The sequence below is a fragment of the Anguilla rostrata genome, chromosome 1 (genome assembly GCF_018555375.3).
Source record: "Anguilla rostrata isolate EN2019 chromosome 1, ASM1855537v3, whole genome shotgun sequence".
NCBI lineage: Eukaryota > Metazoa > Chordata > Actinopteri > Anguilliformes > Anguillidae > Anguilla > Anguilla rostrata.
The window spans coordinates 62,693,172-62,712,789 of NC_057933.1; the positions used below are offsets into that span (position 1 = coordinate 62,693,172).

Genomic DNA, 19,618 nt, shown 5'->3' on the forward strand with positions numbered 1-19,618 from the left:
TCATCTGCCATTCTATGTTTCTGAAAAATATTTGTCAAAAAATGAGCATGTAAAGATATTCTGAATCCTACCAATTGACACCATCCAAGGTTTTAGTGCACAGGAATGACAATGCTGAGGATCCAGCCTGATGTAGTTGAACTATAAGCACTGATAATGTTCTTAGAAAATATATACTTTATTCTATAACACAGATTCAAACTTGTAAATACATCTTCTGACTTATGAAAATGCTTACATTTATGACTATACTATATTTTTATATAAATGCTTCTCATGAGAACAAAATGAAATAAAACAAAAGAAAAATACAATAAAACCAATATCTAGTTGTGCTGTGTTTCTTGTATTCATTTTAATCAAATGTACTTTATACCACCTTCAGAAACTCTTGAATTAAATTTTGCAGCTTCTTTTTAACCATCACTGTGTGGTGGGACACACACACCACAGAAGCAAAGAGTGGCGTGAGGCATGTCCCTGTATGGAACTTCAGCTGGGCTCAGCTGAAGTTAGGTGTCACCACTCTGAAGCTCCTCAGTGGCACAGACAGTTCAACACCAGCCGATGAAACATCATCACCAGCCACATCAGCACCGCCCTATGAAACATCAGCACTACTCTGTGAAACAACACCACCACCCACAATCTCAGCACCATTTGTATGTGTGTGTGTGTATGATTGCCCTGTGAAGAGAAGGTCAACAATGTCAGAAACTTTAATTCTGCCAACAAATCCTAAGGGGAAAACCTTTGACTATTACAAAATAAGTCTTTTGGGCCAGTCAGTCAGTGCAATTATTCTCTTGTCATTTTTCTCACCTGCACCTCCTCCACTCACATTTCTGATGTTCCCTAATTACATACAGCCTCAGAAACTGTCCTGAGTAATGCTACTTTCATGGCCCCGCATTTCTGCTAAAGAGGTAAATTTGCTACCATTGCCTAGCAATGTCAATAAACCGCTCCCTCACATACTAAACACTAGGTAATAATAAACATGGTCATCTTAAACATCATTGTTGCCATCCCTATGAAACATCACACTACCAACAACCTGAAAACCACCCTATGAGACGTCACACCACCAACAGCCTCAAAACTACCCAATGAAACATCGCCACCACCCAAAACACTACCACGTCAGCACTTCCATATGTAACATCATCTTCATCCCAAAAACAAAGATTGAGATCTCCAAACAAAAAGGACTTTTGTTCCAGCAATTCTAAACTTTGTATGTTACAATTCCTGGAATGATCTGTATTTGCACATTATAATACTCTATCATGCTCATTAAGAAGAGTTTCTTCATGTTCAAAAAATAACATACTGCCACTTATTAGTTACATTACAACTATGACCACTATTCCACTGTCTACATCTAATAACTATAATTGTAGTTGGGCATATAAACTGTCAGACATTCTCATATCACAATCGATGACATATACATGACCTCTTGCTAACCTTTTTGAACTTGATATGCTCTTGAGGAATAATTAGGTATTCTGTCAATGCAGTTCAATAGTTTGTCTCACTGTACACTCACATGAGATGTGAGGAAGTGCTCTCTGCTGAGTCAGATGCTGATCATGTTTGTCACAATGTCAGAGGGAGTCAGGCTCCTCTGGTCTGAATGCATACTCTCACCTTTGGAGGAAGCCTGATCCCATTCGTAACCTTCAGGAGAACCCTGCTGTCACAATGCAGTAAATACAAAAGGAAATGAGGAACTGCTCAAGAGATTTGGAGCAATGCGTTGAAGTGGCTAGCAAGCTGTGTTTTGCCTGGTGATTGCAGGTTCAATTCCTGGCTGCGGCACAGCTGTTGTACCCTTTTAAAAGTACTTCAGTAAATAATGTGCTGAATAAATTAATAATTTGAGGATTTTATGTGCTAGATGAGGATAACATGATAATATAGATTAACACTAGTATTAATGAAGGATCCAGCACTTACACTCCAAAAACAATGTTTCACTTGCCTGAGCAAGCTGCCTTTCATATATCATATTCATATTTACATATTTTTGTGCTTTGACTTTGTTTAGTCTCTCAATATCTAGTATAAATTGCTATATATCTACATACATATCATCGCAAGAACAAGGAAAGACAAAATATATATGATATATGATAAATCATTCTTCACAATAATCATTAATTATGAAAGGTGTTCAGAAACGAATGAATGGTTAATATAAAACATTGTTTGCTAATTTCCTATTGCAAAAACAATGTCCAGATCTGAACAATTTGATAGAACATTCAAAAAAATTATACAAAAATGAACTAGCCAGCAGGGGGCATAACAATCTACTGCTACTTTTCAAATGTTATATTTTTTATTTTTTGAAATATGAAACCTAGTATTGCACCATAAAGAGCAACATGTATATCCCTCACATCAAAATGACATGTTTTATGCTGAGTTACACCAAAATATACATAGAGTTGCTTTTAATATATAGAGGTGTTTGTCAGTAATGTTATAACAAAAAAGAAATCATAGATGGCAAATGTATTTATCCTATAAATGTTTTGATGGAAAATTGGTTACATGTTAAAGCGTCATGTTTAAAACACCATATTAGCCTTTTACATATGAAGAGTATAACAAATGAATTATTATTTGTAATTTTTAACTCAGCGGAAACCAGTAAAATGTCAGAGCTCAAATGTATCAGAGCTCAAATGTGCTCTCAGCAGCTTTGTAGATTCATATAAATAGTGGCAATTTAACAGATGTTCTCCCTTTGACAAACACTCTGTTAAAAGTACTCTGAAAAGAAGATAATATGTTGATGGTAAAAAACATGCTCTGTTTGCACTTAGAGTGGAACCTCCAATCTAAATAATAATTGTCACACAGATTAAAATACAAATAAAAATAAATGTTGCTTGTTACTTAATCATCTATTTCAACAATTATTGCTGGAACAACCAATAATTTATCAATTTTTAGGATGGGGATTGCTACCATCCACTATTTTTTATGAAGGTTAGGCTGACTTATTGACATACATTTAAAATACATTTCCAATTTCATCAGTAAATATAAAGGAAAGAGGGGTATACTGCATTCTAAATTAAAACATAGCACTAAACCAAACAGTTCTTCTTAATCTTCTGAAATAATGACAATTAATTGCATTACTTTCAGTTCACATAGATAAATTCAGATAAATATAAATACACCTCAAAATATTAACTGTTATTACTTTTTCACAGTTAAGAAGTTCTGAAATATAACTTTCAATGTATGTTCCAGGAGCATCATTTTAAGTATTGAGTAATATGGCAAATGTCTAATTTTAACTAATTCACTCATGTTCAAAATGAGCTTTTTTTCTTTTCCACCAACTGTTTTAAAGGTTAAGAGCATACCGTTTCTATTTTTACGTATAGGAAACATATAGGTATTTTCCCACCCTCAGAAATGCATCATGAATCAAAACAGAAAAAAACCCCTAAGAAAAACGTCTAGTTCCATAAAGCTACCACCATAACAGACTGAGGTACAGATTCACTCTCGACATAAGGTGCTTTTCCCCGAACTTTTAGTAAAGAATTTTCATAAGGCTGAAATAATATGTACTGGGGTGTAAATCATTTAAACATACTCATTGTAATGGTGCGCCAAAACTCGCTTTGCAGTCTAAGCATTATATTTTCAAAGACAGAAAAAGGAATGACTTCTTGACCTCGGTGCTGTGTGCTTGTGCTGTGTTGGAGGTGCCTGCCATCAATCCCGCAGCTGCAGAAGCATACTGTAGCTCAAATGTCCTGACAGCAGAGCTGTTTACACACCTGTATGAACAAAACAGTGGAACACAAAAATCATTGGAGTGAAGAGCACTGAGCGTTGCGAGTAAATTGTCTTTACATACCGTATGATGACAGGGGTTCACACAGGTGAATATTATTGTCGGGTCACACATCAACGAGATTAACGAGAATGACGATTCTTTAACGACACTAATGAGAATAAAATGCTTATGATCTGATTAACCTGATCAAACCCGTTCCCCTCAATTGAAAGCACCATGACAGGACTACAAAGCAAGTTGTACTGCTTACTGTTGATTTCATTAAAAGACTGCTGACACCACAGCCTCTTGGGCCTGTAATTACTTCACCTCCTCTTGACTTAGCGGTAAGATTAGCACCTTGGACTTGACTCAATGTGAATACTGCTGACGATGGCAAAATGTTGGAAGTCATTCCTTTCTGACAGAGGGACGGTGGGACAGTTAAGGTGTGCCAGCTATGCTGTGAGTGAACCACTAGGTGGGAGTTGTGCGTCAAGCCAAACCGACAGATACACAATATGCATGGTATTGTAAAGGTGTCATGTATCTGAAGTGTACTGTACCTTAGTCTCTTCATTATAGCTAATGTTGATAGATGAGATAAGGGGCAATCTGGAAGGAAAACCTTTGAAAACTAAGCTGCCAGAGCAATATTGTGTAGGGATTAATAATCTAAATAGTACTGCTGCACCATCTGACTTAGTACTGGCACCACTCTGCATGTCTCTGAAAGAATGTTTTGAATTACTTTATGAAATAGGTTATATCACAGCCTGTATGCTATATATATGCACTAGAAGAAGTGATTTATTTCAGAACCTTGCTATCTCCCCTTAACTATATTGGCGAATAAGTCTTTTTTGGCAGGCATCCTCTCCACTTGCTTTGAATTGTCAAAAATTGGTTGCTGCTTCTTTAAACCATGAATCTTGTTTAAACTGTCAAACAATGTTTTTATTATTAATTGTTATTTACAAACTGACACACTATCAATTCCTCGGTAGTTAATTAATGGAACCGTGCACTTGTTGCATTTTCATTATGATAAATGAGTGGGTGATACAGTGCATGTTTTGTTAATAGGCAGTTTCAGTATGGTGGGTGGCTGACATGGGTCCTCCAAAGGCTAATGCATTCTTTTAAAAAGAGTTCATAGGAATAGCAGTTAACAGCTTAAGTGAGTGACAGTCTCAGTCTGCTAGAATGCCTCACTCCTTTTTACAGGACTGCTGCCAGGAGGGCTCATATTTTGAATTGTTCTCACTTTTTTTTGTCCGCCACCTGAGAAATGTGTGCTTGGCGGGGCGACAGACATCTTGGCATTTTTATTGGCCCGAGCGCTCTGACAGTAGATTAATGGCGCGTGGGGGATGACAGGAAATCGGCCGGGCCGCCCTGGTTCACAGCGAGACTCGCACAGCTGCCCGTGGCTGCGAGCGCGCTGGCGACTCTGACACGGAACAGCCTTCCGCTTCACACACAAAAACAAGCGCGGCACAGGAGGACAGCCTACGGGTTATGAACAGCGCGCTAGCTTTGCAGAGAAACACTTTATCCATCTTGGAAACATATCCTACACTTGTACCCTCTTGTTGTTGTAGTTTTTATACAATGGTATTTCTCATTGAAACATATACGCATATGAGTAGAAGTAAACATATACCACAGTACAGATTATTCTATTTTATGAAGTGTTGATTGTAAAGACACAGCTGTGGAGGACAATCAGAATATGCCAACTTCATCTCCTTGCTCAGTCAGTCCCCCATTTTTTTAACAAATAGAGAAAACAGGAACTCCTCTCACCCTCTTTCTGTTACTAAGAGTAATGAGTCAGTTATGAGTTGTCACGTAGGTGTTAGACCGGGGGTGTCAAATCTTATCAAAAAAGGGGTAATGCGGGTGCAGGTTTTTATTATAGCCCATCACTAAGAAACCTGATTCTACTTATTGATCGAAGACCAAAATTACTTGACTCTGATGTCATACTGCTGGAAAAACCTACACCCACATTGGCTCCTTTCAGTTAAGACTGAATGCCCCTATGGTAGATCCAACGCAACAACCTACAGCAGCACCTCAGATTAACTGGAATAGCCACACAGCTGGGTCTGGTTCAGTTGGATCCGCACATTGGGCCCCGGAAGTCAGATTATTCAAACTAAGAACACATCATTATCTTCATTATCCCCAACAGCTGCAGAGTCACTGAAAAACCCCTGCTACGCTGCCATATAAACTCTTGTTTGTTTGGTCTTTTGATCCAAGGTTAGGGAGTTCATTTTCAAAACACATACAATGATGGGCTTTCATTGAGCCAAGTTCAGTCGTTTATAGAGACCAAATACAACCTAACCACATGCCCCCTGCAATGCCCACTATACTGCAAAATCCACTTAACTGAGTGACTAACTGAGCTATGTTTTATTATCATATTTGATGAGTTTGGTGACCATGAACCCTAATGCAATATATAAAAAATGTTAGCAAGTTAATGCTGCTCGAATGTGTTACTCCACTGTTTCAGTTTTTTGTGTTGGGCCTTTCCAGAATTACATTATTTTTCTCCTGCGTTAAAGATTTCACAGGCCAAAATGGAGTTACACCCGATCACTTCGGGAAAAAAAACAATCCTGCTATGTATTCTAATGGTTTTAATGTGCTATAACAAGCACAAATGTCAAGAATCAAGAATCCAATAAACATACTGAATAAAAGTGAATGTCTGTCATGTGTCATGCATATAAGTGCTGCAACGTAATGTGTTTTTTTAAATTATACAGATTTAAAAAAACAGCAGGATTTTACAGTGATCTTGAGCAATATAGAACAGATATATTCCCCTTTGCACCCAAGTGGATAGTCCTGGAATGCCGTTAGTTAACAGAAGTCTGCTTCTGACTAAGCTGTGTTCCCAACAGCCCTCTCAGCTCATGGTCATTTTGTCTGTTTACCTTGCAAACAATCAACTAATAATACCCAATGGCATGTTGAAGTTTATTTACTTTAGTTTCGGTTTCCCTCTGTTTTACTCAAACAACCTTTCCGCTTTGGCAAGACCTGAAAGAGATGGGAGAGAGAGAGACAGAGAGAGAGGCAGAAAGAGAGCAATAGAAGGGATCTGGATGCTGAAAAGAACAGTTGGCGGGCTGTCAGTGAGAATAAACATGCAGGGTTCTGAGAGGCTGGACAGCAGGAATCATGGCCGTGCAAGCTGGATCTGTCTATCCTGATATATTGCATCTTTCCAGATGCACCTGGCTTTGAACTCAGCTCATACATGAGGGAGGTGGATACTGGAGGTGGGCCTCATGATGACATCAAGCTCTGCCTCAGGCCTTGGTTACATCATTACAGGTCACAGTTAATTAGCGAAAAAAGCAGTGTCTTTTGGTGAGCTGCCCATGACATGCCCCAAAGTCCTGAAACTTCAAATGCTCCAGCAGCTTGAGTCCTAGATATTGCCTTCAGAGCTGGTACATTATTTATATATTTTGCTATTTTGGCTTTAACAGAAGGACCTATACACCATATAAAAAGCCATAAACGGGTTATCTGCCACCCATTAATAATTTTAATGAATTTTTAGTGAGTATTAAAAGAAAAAACTTTTTGCTGTAGCGAAATCTGCTTTTAAGTCACACGTCTAGACAGTTTGATGGCTCCTTTCCTTTTAAAATGATTGTTTTGAAATGAACAATTAAAATGAGTTATTAACTTTATCATTTCATATTGTAGCTGTCTTTCAAATTCTTGAGTTGGAAGTTTTTAAAAAAACTGAAAAGGTAATTGATGCCAAAATATGACAGCAGTGTCAAATATGAAATTAAAGGAGTGCTTCTTCTTCTTCTTCTTCTTCTTCTTCTTCTTCTTCTTTTTCTCTCAGTTTTACTGGTGGATCGCAACTAACTTAAAGGTGCATACCGCCACCTACTGTACAAGAGTGTGTAACATCACATCAGGAGTGCTTCTTACTGCAGCATAAATTACATGCAATAGATAGTAAAAAAAAAAACCTGTATTAAATATTTGATAATGCCAACTTGCTAATGTGCATTCCAATACTGTAATGTCCAGAACTTTGAAGGCATAGCGTACACAAATGCATTCTGGATTATTCATATGGGCTTTAAACAGTCAAAAAAGTTTCATGTTGCTCATTTAAATGTAAAAAACAAACTAAAGAATTATTAAAAGAATAACCTATTTACTGTAATATATTTTGAAATAATGGCTCACACATGTCAGACAAATGATACAGGTATTTGTCTTTAGGAAGGTGGCTCTTCGAAATGAATAAGGTTTTGCCAATAAATAAACAAAGAAAGAAATACACCACACTCTGCACTTTTATGACAAATACATTTGCAGTTGCTTGTCCTCATTTAACAGGCTTAAAAGGTATATTATGGGATTTTATTTTTAATTAGCAGCTGTCACCTTCACACTTTCACCACCTAAATAAAGCGAAGAGGGAAACGTTATCCATTATTATTTCAGAAATCTCATAATTATATGTATAAATAATACTGTTTACACAATTTATATAGTTGACACAAACATATAAGATAATTTTTTGGCCATAATATTCACTAAACTCAATACATTCATAAGGAATATAAAGGTATTCACTGAGCAAATACAATGGTTGGGGATTACATGTATAAAGTTTCTTACATGGCTGCAGAAAACCTGGAATTAACTAGTCCACAAGGGGGCAGTACTGCTCCTTAATAGGATATCACACTCTATGCTTGGACCCTACATTACATTAATTACATTAATTACGGCATACGAGCCTTTATCAGAGCGACTTACAAACTTTATAGCATTTACATTGTATCCATTATCAGCTGGATATATACGAAGCATTTCGGTAAGTACCTTGCTCAAGGGTCACAGAAGTGTCCTACCCGGGAATCGAACCTTCGACTTCGGTTACAAACCCAGTTCCTTACCCACTGTGCTACACTCCGTCCCCTACTTGGACTCAGGGCCAGAATTTGCCCCTCTGAGGTCGATGGGTACAGTTGTGCCCCCAGTTTCATAATTCAGTTATACAGGTAGACCCCTGGATAATGCAGCTGTACCAATAATCAATCCATAGGTTTTGAAGAATTTCTGAGAATTTGAAAAATTTCTGAGAAGAATTTGAAAAATTTCTGAGAAGCTTTGTCAAGGGAGGTTATGAAGTTCGTGTTTTTTATTGGAATTGTTCGTATTTTTGTTATATTTTGGTGAGAGTTGAGAGACAAATAACAAAAAAGCTACCTTTCTGTATTAAACAGAGCACCCATACAATATTTGCTTCCCTCTACTCTAATAGCTTAATTTCTGGACCAATTAAAACCTGTTGAAGTTAAGATTACATGAACACAACGAAATAATATTTGCATGTACATTCTGGCATTTTGCAGCTGCTCAATTCTAGTAACACAAAATTGTTTGTGGAGTTTACAAAGAAAAAGACTTATGAAGAAACAATAAAACATGAAACTGAGAAAAAATTACTCTCTTTTATGACCTGTTAAAATGTGTCATATGTTTAAAATATATTTTAAACCACTGTTTTTGTCGGCTAGTGTAATTTCCAGAATTACTATTATTCATGTTATTATTTGAATTCATCTACAAATCGACACAATGTAATATTCTGCAAAAGAATTCAAAATTGAAAAAACTGTATAGTAATGGAGATAGAGTAATGGATAGATTTATGACTTACTTCAAGATGTATATTCTGAGAATGTTTAAAACCAAGGTGATGATTTATAACCATATTTATGTTTTGAAAGGGAGAGGGAAGGTTTTTGAGACTTTGGAGACATGGTTAATATATGCATGTTAACAGAGACATAACTGCTCCTCCATAAAAATAAAGAAAAAATACGAATACAGAAATAGGCAAACTCTCTTGGTCTCAGAACACCTAACACCTAAAACCGAACACCTCACTTGACCACTCCCCGCTTGACGTTCAATGAGCTTTAAAGGAACTTTTAAAGTGAAATGCCTTTGGAGTCAAGTTGATGATGACCAGAACATACATCAAAGCTTGACCTACCAGGGCCCCCCCTCACCTTAGCTCCATGGCCACCAAAGGTTCTCTTCCTTCTAGTCTGCCTTGGACTTTAGGCCCCCCGTAACTTACAGAGCTCCTGGAATTTGAGGAAACATTCATTTGGAGATCCCCTGGACCTAGTTCCTCATTCCTTCAGGACAGGCATGACTGGGAGGCCATTTTGCACTTGATAGTTAATGAGATTGTCTATTGAACTACCTAAGCCTTGAATCCACAAACCTTTATTTATGCTTCTTAATAGTCTAGAGCTAGTGCACCTTAGTGCTGTGGAATGCAATGTGGCTGGCAGTTTTCTTGTCAATGGCACAGGTAAATCTGGAAATGTTAAATTGCAGTCTTAAGACTTAAGTGGTCAGGATGTCCAGCGATGGATAATCATTGTGAAACCAGCCGCTTACACCAGATTATCAGAAGTCAGAAGCACACATGAGCTAAACTCACTGTTCATTACTGGGCTGTGGTTTTACTTATCCAACTGGATTTTATAACTGTGCTGGACAACTTTCAAACAGTGGATTTAAAGATGAAGAGGAAGACTCACTAATGTCAAAGATCAGAATGATGATCACTGGACTCTTCTACTTTCCAGGATCCTTTGGTGAGAAGTGGTCACTTATGCAGACTTCATAAATGTTTTCTATTTTACTGGTATATACTATCTATACAGACACAGTGACTAAGGCTGCCTTGTGTAATTGCATAACAACAATACATGTAGGCTACACTATTATAAAGAAATTGCATAGTGTTCCTTACTGTTACAAGACCGAGAAAGGCACTGTTCAATGACTGGTGGCTGCTACCACAGCCTTCCAGGGGTTAGAGTGGTTAGAGTGAGTCTCTCTCGCAGAGTGAGAGAGAGAAAGACACCACTGTTTCTTTCCTCAGCCTAAAGAGTGCCCCATTGTTTGGAGCCAGTCTCAAACAATCATGTTAATTTGTACTCATTTTCCTCTTACAAACATTTGGTTTTTCTCTCCAAGGGCCCACTGCCATTTCATCACACTCCCAGACTTCTGTAACCCAGCCAACTCAATGAGATTAATTGGACTTTATAATCTGTTGCCATTTGAAGGTTTTAGAAATGTCTAGACAAAGCTTAAGTTACAAGGAAATATGCAGTGCTCCCAATATCCACAAGAAAATTGGCAGGGAGATTTGGTTTAGTAAAATAGATCAGGATTTCTCAAAATTGAGGCAAACAAAAAACTTCAGGTGGCAATGAACATGTAGCCTATAGTTTTTATAGGTCAGACCAAATTGGGCAAAAACCCAAAACCAAGGGTAGTCCCGCAATCAGTCACATAAAATAAGTGTGCCAAATGATACAGTAATTGATTAAAAGAATCCCAGGCCTTCTGTTTCAGTTTTGAAAGATATAAGATATATATATATATATATATATATATATGTGTGTGTGTGTGTGCGTGCGTGACCTCCTTCATACAGGAATTATACATTTGACAACAAAGGCCTTTGCTCATTAGCTTAATCGACTGTTGACTCAAAGTGTTTGCTGTCTGAGGTCCTGTATCCTGTAATACGTCCACAAATCACCGCTACAAACAGGAGCATTCTTCTGTCCTCTTGGGTATAGGGGGCTTCATCTACCCTCCCTCCATGATATATGCTGAGGGCAAGAAGTCCTTTAGCTTTTAATTTATGATGGAGATGATTTATTGCGGCAATATAAACACCGTGAAGCCCACTGCCCTCTCCCCCCTTCTCCTGAACGCACAAGCCATGCTCTCTAATCACTCTGTGACTGATGACGTGCAAGTGGAAAAGAGTGGCAGTTTCTACAACAATTAAAAAAAGACTGAATGAATAATGTCTGTTGCACTGTTTTCAACTCGAGATAATCCACCTCTCCACATAGCCTAACTTTCCTATGAAGTAGCACGGTGATTTAGGCCTCACTGGCTGCACAGCTAAATCTCTCACAGAGAGCAGAGAAACCCTGATTTATCAAGAAATTTTGGACAGACCATATTGCTCGGTGTTGTAAAAAAAACTAAAAATCTCATGAAATTCTCGGAGTCGTTTAACTCAAAATTCCGTCTTGCATTAGCTTCTTACAATATGGTCACTCTGGCAATGTCATCTGTCATTTTCAGGCTTCTGAGGGTTTTGTGAGCAATGTTAACATTTAATTTAATAGGAAATCCTAAAAGCAGTGGATGATTCACAGTCACTAAAATAGTCTTTCAAGTCAGATATTCATTAAAGTCCTCACAAGCCAGGCCTACTGGACATGTTTGACAACCTCTCATAGTAACATTAGTTAACATTCCTTTAAGCCACAGAAATCTGCTACGCAATCAAAAAACCATGATTTAAAAAATTTGTGTGTGATCTGAACAATCAAAAACCTGATTCAAAAAACAAAAAACTCAAAAATATGTATAGTACCACCTTGCATAACACATACAGCCCCAACTTCACTGACAAATCGATCTGAAAATGCCACATTGAGAGGACAAGTAGAAACTGGCATTCTCCACCGTCGAAAGAGCTGTAGCATGTGATATCTTAGAATTCGAGGTTATTATATGCAGATAATCGTATTGCATTGATTTGTAAAGGTTAAAAAGTAGAGGCACTTTTGTTTGGCTAAGTCTTGAAAGTCCATGTCCTCCTTTAATGTTAATGTAGGTTACTACACAGAATGTACCCACACATGTACCCACACATCAAAGGAATATAATTCACAGATGAGTGAAGTATTGCTCCAGTACAGCAGAGGGCAGCAAGTCGTTTTTTTCTCTCTAGTGTTAGGGTAGCTCATTGGCAGCTCCCAACAACATACATGATTACTAGTTAATGTAAGAAAACTATCTAACAAAAATAAGACATGGTTTTCCCAGTTATCAATAAATTTTATTATTATTTATTTTATTTATTTTTTGGGTCATTATCTGTTGGTCCATGTCAAGCCTGCCTTCTCTTTGGAGGGTCACCCTGTGGTGTTCTGCCCTGTTTTGTCTTTGGGTACTACAGGCTGCACATGAAAATAATGACCTGCACAGATTCAACATATTGAATCCTTCAGTTTTCCCATAGAGCATAGCATATAGGAGATCATTAAGGTCCAAATTCAGTCAACAGTAATGCAATTTATCCATAACTTAAGAGTTATGGATTCAAACAAATGTATGATTCTTTTCATACATATATATATATATATATTTGAATAAAATCTTACACATATAATAATATATAACATTCTTCTAATGCCAAATTCATCATATTGTGTAAGAAGCGCCCTACAAGAAAAGCCTTTGTTAGTGATTCAAAAAAGTGCCACAGGGAAAATCAATCAAGATCCCAACTCGGCTATTTAATAGGAGTTCACACCCATATTGTGTCATTTCAGGGCACCGAACCTAATTAGTTAGCTTAGATGTTTACATTATGAATTTGAGAAAATATACACAAAAGAGCCGTCAGCCTCTTGATTAAATGTTATTACAGCTGATTTTAGCGGTGACACAGGCATCAAGCACTCACGGAATTTAAAACAGTGGTGCGGCAAAGGCCTGTATATTCATTGTGTTATGTTACATTGTCTGGCCGCCAGTGTGAACTTGGGGCTCCAATAGACCCACTGTGATTGGATTACAGAGCAATATTCAAAAGCTCAATCATGTTTGATACGTTGCAAGTCCCAGCTTTGCATGTTTGCTCAGCTGTATATAATGGCTATGTAGAAGTATCAAAGGAGGAAAAAAAAAAAACTGAAGAGTCATGAAGCCAGACGAAGGTCTAAAAAGGAAAGGTGAAGCACAGCATGCTCAGTGCCAAATGGATCCCATTCATAACATCGTATTTAACCCTATCAGCAGATTCATGCACACATCCCAAATCTGGATGAATTCTTCCATATGGGTGAGTATTTAGAAAACATAATAATTACAAATCTTGACTGTTGGCACACCTGCCATAATGTTAAAGGGTGCTCGATTTCTCTGCCCAAATAATCTTTTGGATCCTCATGGTAATTTCCTCTACATGTATAACTAGCTCATTATGAAAAATAACAGGGACACATCCGCACAGATTTGTGAATAGCACAGTTCACTCACCATTTATGCTTTCCTTTCTCAGTGGACTTTATCATTTGAACAAATCAAATTTGGTCATTCATAAAGCATAAAATTAGGGCACAATTTTTATTATTCTTCATAAAATTTGTGAATGTTCAACTAATAAAATTTACAATTACAAATTAAATAGACTAAAACAGATAAAGTGAAATTAAATGATAATGTAATTTTTTTATTTTAATTGATCATGGTCAATTAACAGTATTCTCTCTCATTGATTGGCGACGCTTGCTGAAACCTTATCCTTATGAACAGACACATCTTTCTGAAAGATTTATGTACTGTTGTAATGTTCATCAGAATGAATGGCTCTTACTGTCCTTGAAATACTAAAAACAAGAAATTTTAAAATGCAAAACGCCTTTAAATGAATTTCCCAGAAAACAAAAAATCTTGTGTTAATCATTATGATGGCAGTTTGATCAAATAACGCCACTACTGTACCACAAGATGGCAATGCGAATCAAAATCGCAATATAGGCAAACAGGCAACTCTCTCAAGTAAATGGGAATTTTGGCTTATAGCTGCGCACATTCCATAGCCAACATCCACATGTTTATTTCTCTTGAAGGAATCCCTTCCCGCATGTAAATTTTTCCCTGAGTGGTTTTGTCAGGTGTGTGTGTGTGTGTGTGTGTGTTGGGAGGGGGGTCGGTAGATCGGTCGCTGCAGAAGGGCGTCTACCCGTTTGCTGACAGCGCCTGCTGACACACCAGCCACTGCTCCCTTGGTCTCCGTGGTAATGTAAGAAGCAGATGGGGGTGTGATGGTGAGAGACGTGGTTGGCAGGAAGAACGCTCTCGACAGTCAAATTAATGACGATCCACAGAAAAAGTTTAGCGCGGATCTGGCCCCCACCCCAAGCATGCATGAATCATGAGAACAGTGAACCAAACCATTTTCCGAGAATTGTCACTCTTTATATTAATCACTGCTGTGATTTTAGTATATATCTACCTGCTTTAGCTGAGAAGGAAGCCCATCCCGTTCATAGTATTACATAAATAGGAAAGGCCAATCCATCATTTATTATGAACTACAGAATATTAAAACAAATAGATTTTTATTCATTATATTTACAAAAAAAACTGAAAGTGCTCTTGCTGTGAAAACGATCTTTGATTAGGTGTTTATTTGAAATACACATTTTAAGTGCGCACCCATATGACAATATGAATAGTCATGCAACAAATGTTGCCTGTCAGTTGGCAGAAATGATGTATGCCCCAAAGGCAGTGTGGAGCACCACCATGGAGAGGTGAAGAACTGGATGCATCTGAAAGTTGTTGGTTCCAACTGCAGGTGGGGCAATGTGGTTGCAGCCTTGGGTGAGACACTTCAGTAAACATCCAGCTGCATAAATGGAAATTACATAACATACGGTTCACCATGTAAGTACGACCGCATGGAAGGAAAGTGATTTAAAATTGAAATGGCATTCACACCCATTCAGAATAGTAGACCTGCTCATTATAATATATTTTAATGGTATATTATGCTATGTTTCGCCACACCATTCAACCAGGAACTGAATTTCTTTGGGGGAAAAAATCCTTGATACCTACAGCCATAATTAACAAGTATTATGCATGTATGAAAGCTCTGCAATGTCAGCTGTGTGGATCATGGAAAACCATGTCATACAGAACCTGTACAAAAACACAGCAATGCTGAGATTTCAGAGCAGGCAGAACACAGTGCATGTGTCCGTCAACTCTTTGAGCATTTGTATGGCTGACACCGGCTGACCTCACATCCCTTTTAATGTATCCAGCAGATGCTATTTCAGAGCCAGTTCGTGCAGGTGCACACATTCCTGACCCGGGACAGGGCAAGTCCTCCCGCAGATTGCAACCAGTTCTTAAAACCTGCCCCACTGACCGCCTGCCACTCAAAGCTGCACTCCGTACAACTTCAAAACCATTTCAAAAAGAGGTGACACATTTTAACATTATCTGTTTAAATGCTGCTTTTAAGTGTGCTGATGACTTCCACGTGTTACACAAATCCAAAGCCAGAGAGATAAGTGACAGCTTCAATTTTCTGGAACCTACCTTCAGATTTATAAACGCTAAAGGGTTTTCAACCAGGATAGAAGAATACACGGCAGGTTATCTGCCATTAATTTGACTCAAACAAGCTTTAGCCATTTTTTCCCCAAATTTAATTAAATGATCAATTTTGCTCCTCTGCTGTGTCACCAACACCCACAAATTCAACTGAAGCATGGGCACTCCTCCAATGTAATCACCTGTAAACCAGGAATTATTTTCTATACTACAGTACATAGGCCTACTATACAGTACATACAGTACTATAGGAAAGGTAGTAGGAGGGACATATCTGTCTCACTGACAACAGTGGGTTTCCTGTGGATCCCTGCTGAGTTACTGAGACAAACTGCTGTGGTAGTCCAAAAAACACTGGGGAACTTGAGCCCTCCCAAACCCGGGGGGGTTGTAGCCTACTGGATCCCAGCACAACAGACTCCCAGGCACGGTCAGACAATAACACAGCCCCGACTCAATCAAAATCACTTTAACTCAATTTTTTGCATAGAACTTTTTACAGAAACCCTTTCACAAAGACACGTTAAAGAGGAAATAAAGAGGAAAATTTGGCAAGAACGAGGCCTGAACCACCAAAAAGTGAGCAAGTGAGGTAAAACAGAAGAAAAACACTCAAACCGTGGTAATAAAAATACACCCCAATGGGAAGAAATCTTGGGAGGAACCCGCCTATAAAGGGGGAGCCCATCCTCTGCTGGCTGGCCTGGTGCAATTGTAAAGATAAACATTAAAAATGAACGTTAACAAAAATGAAATCAGGGATCTATCAGAGCCATTAATCAAATGGGTAGGGCAGGTCGCAGAATGACATATTAAACAAGCAGGTAAACTAGCAAAGGGATGTGCAATATGGCGTTCAGAGGGGCAGTGTGATGCATTTTGCCCTCCGGGTTGCATCGTGGCTTGAGCTTGAACCAGGAGAGGGATGGGAATGGAGAAATCTGCAAACTCAGGCCCCAGAGGAAAAAAGAGAGAAGGAGAAGGCTCGGCACTATGTAATTATGAGATTAACAATCGCAAATGTAGAGGCTTGATTGTGATATGCTATGGCAACATGTCTGAAAGTTGTGAAGAAAAGGAGTGCACACAACTATGTGAGCGATCCTGGGCTGACGGTACCCCAACACAGCACAGAACAGCAAACCAGAGCGTTCACACGCAAGTGCAGGGCAACGGCCCAGTCAGTGTAGCTCACATAACAACTCTATGGCCCTCATTTACCCCTCTCAGACATCTTTAACAGGAAAGGAAAGTTTTGAGCCTGCGAGTAAACAGACTGTTTGAAGCCTGAACATGCGAAGGGAGATTATTCCATCAGACAAGAGCACTGTAAGAGAAGACTCTGCCTCTCATTATTATTTTTAGATATACTTGGAACCAACAATGTCTAGATTATAGGGCCCAGCATACACTGGTGAGGAGCTCCTTTAGCGACTGATTCACTTGAGCCAAATTTCTGTCATTTGTGACTGTGTATATATTCAGTGCTATGACACCAGGAAGTGAAGTACATCTCACGAAAGTATTTAAATAAAATTTCGAAAAATGAAAAACATAGATGGTTTCGGATTCTGTGTGGGGCAAAGTTCTGTAGCAAGATAAGGAAAATAATTAATGTTAACATTATGGTAGGATTCCACAGTGGGATTGGATAATGTTCAACGCAAGTACAGTTTGTTTCCACCCAGTCCTGTTTTCTTTCTTTTTTTTTACCCCTGGTCATATGGGGAAATTGTGAGGGAGGAGGAAGAGCACAGGGATACAGGAATAACTCAACACTCGCAGAACCTCCTCTGTTTACTCTCCCTGGCTGCTGGAACTCCGTGGCCCATTCTCAGCCTTTGAAGTCCAGAGGAGGTTGGTTTGTGGCAGGACAAGTGAAAAAAAACAAACAAGCTGAGCTTGAGGATTGAATAAGATGGAAAGCACAGCTAAGCCTTCTGAAAAGAGGACAAAAACAACAACCTTTTGAACAGGTCTGGTATTCCGTGGCCACCGTGGTAGCATTTGGCATTGTTTCTGTCATCCTGCCTCCGAAACCTTGGGATCGTTGTGGTCACTGGGCATATGCAGCTATGCTTAAATTATAACTGAATTGTTCAACGATCAGCACTTTAGCCTGCCCTCTGGACCACATTCAGGCCTCAGTGTATGTGGGAGTTCAGAAATTTATGATAGAAAAACTTCCCTGAATACAAACGTACGGGCCAGTTGCAACACTTTATGGATTTCACACTCGTTTAATTCCTGTGGACAGTTTTTCCCTGGTGTGCCATGCAAGATGTCGCAAGAACCAGTCGCCTACGCTTCTCTATAGAGTGCTGGGACAAGGCTGTTACCATTCAGAGGGCTGAAAGCGTATGATTATCTGTGGGATTTCCTGATATATTTTTGATCATGCACCTGGTCTCTGAAACATTTCATGTCACTGGAAATTACTATATCCAAAACTTTGGAGCGACCATAGCTTCAAACATACATCATGTACAGTACCTTCAGCCTGACCTATCATGCTTCAAAAACCTGGTATTATATGTATTTTCATAAAATTAAAGTGTAATTTCATAAAACAAATAGTATTAATCCATCTCTCAGCACCTTGTGCAACCCTTGGACATAAAGGGAATAAGAAAGCAAGTCATTACAAAAGCTCCAAAAATACCTTTACTGGTTTTCTCTTACAAGCCACCTGGGGTGAAAACCAACAAAATGCAGGGCCCATGAGGCAGTGTGCACTGCCAAGCAACCTCCAGGATTAATGCCCAGAAAAGGCAGGGGGTGTAGCCCAGCCTGTGCGAGGTGGGCAGAGCCCAGTCTGTGGTTTGAGCATGGTCATTTCAGTCCCATTACATAATGATGCAAATCTCAAACAGCACCCAAACCACAACTCCCTTTTTAATAGTGCGGTCAAGGCACTAAAATATTTTCGTTCCCCACCTTTCCCTCCCTCTGTCTCCGCTTTTTTCCCTTAAACTTTAGTTTTTACTTCAGTAAACCAGTTCTTACGATAATTCATGGGTGACTAACCTTCCAGTTATTTTAGGATTTATTTTTATGTTCTATTTATTTATGGATAATTATTTTGGTGGGGGGGGGGGGGGTGTAGATTGTAGTATGTGCTGCACTCTTGAGTTTAATGAAGCTGCTGGTTGGGATCAATTAACTCCCTGGAGTGCTGTTTGCTCAGCCTCTGCCTCCAACTGGCATCTCTGCGTAAACAGACATCCAGTTACTACCTGCTTAGGACTGAAGTGCCACCCAGAGTGAGTGCTGATAAATTGCTCCATCACTGCTCATTTCTGTCAGTCAACAGCAAAATGGCCGTGGCTATGGGAGCCTTGTTCCAAAAAAGCACTTCCTGTTGGAGGGATAGGCCACTGTTCAGTGACAGATTGGAATCAATCTGGCGGGGAGAGCTAAATATTGAGTGTGATGGAAAATTACACAGCTGGTGCTGAGAGGAGAAATATTGTTCTCACTCCCTCACATTTTTTGAAATCTAGACGGCTCTTGCAAATCTCTGTTGAAATGTATGTGCTATGGTCT

At 38.8% G+C, this 19,618-nt stretch overlaps 1 long non-coding RNA gene across 2 annotated transcripts in view; it reads right to left on the reverse strand.

Annotated features, from left to right (window-relative positions):
• Positions 1–244: 244 nt before the first annotated feature.
• The window catches only part of LOC135261722 (uncharacterized), a 34,323-nt gene continuing 14,949 nt past the window's right edge, over positions 245–19,618 (reverse strand). The window contains exons 2-4 of one of the 2 annotated variants that reach the window (XR_010332013.1): positions 3,707–3,812; positions 1,654–1,696; positions 245–601 (exon numbers count right to left, since the gene is read on the reverse strand). This is a non-coding gene — a long non-coding RNA (uncharacterized LOC135261722). Of the gene's footprint in view, positions 602–1,552; positions 1,697–3,706; positions 3,813–19,618 lie in introns of both variants that reach the window. The other variant, XR_010332016.1, reaches the window with a different exon arrangement.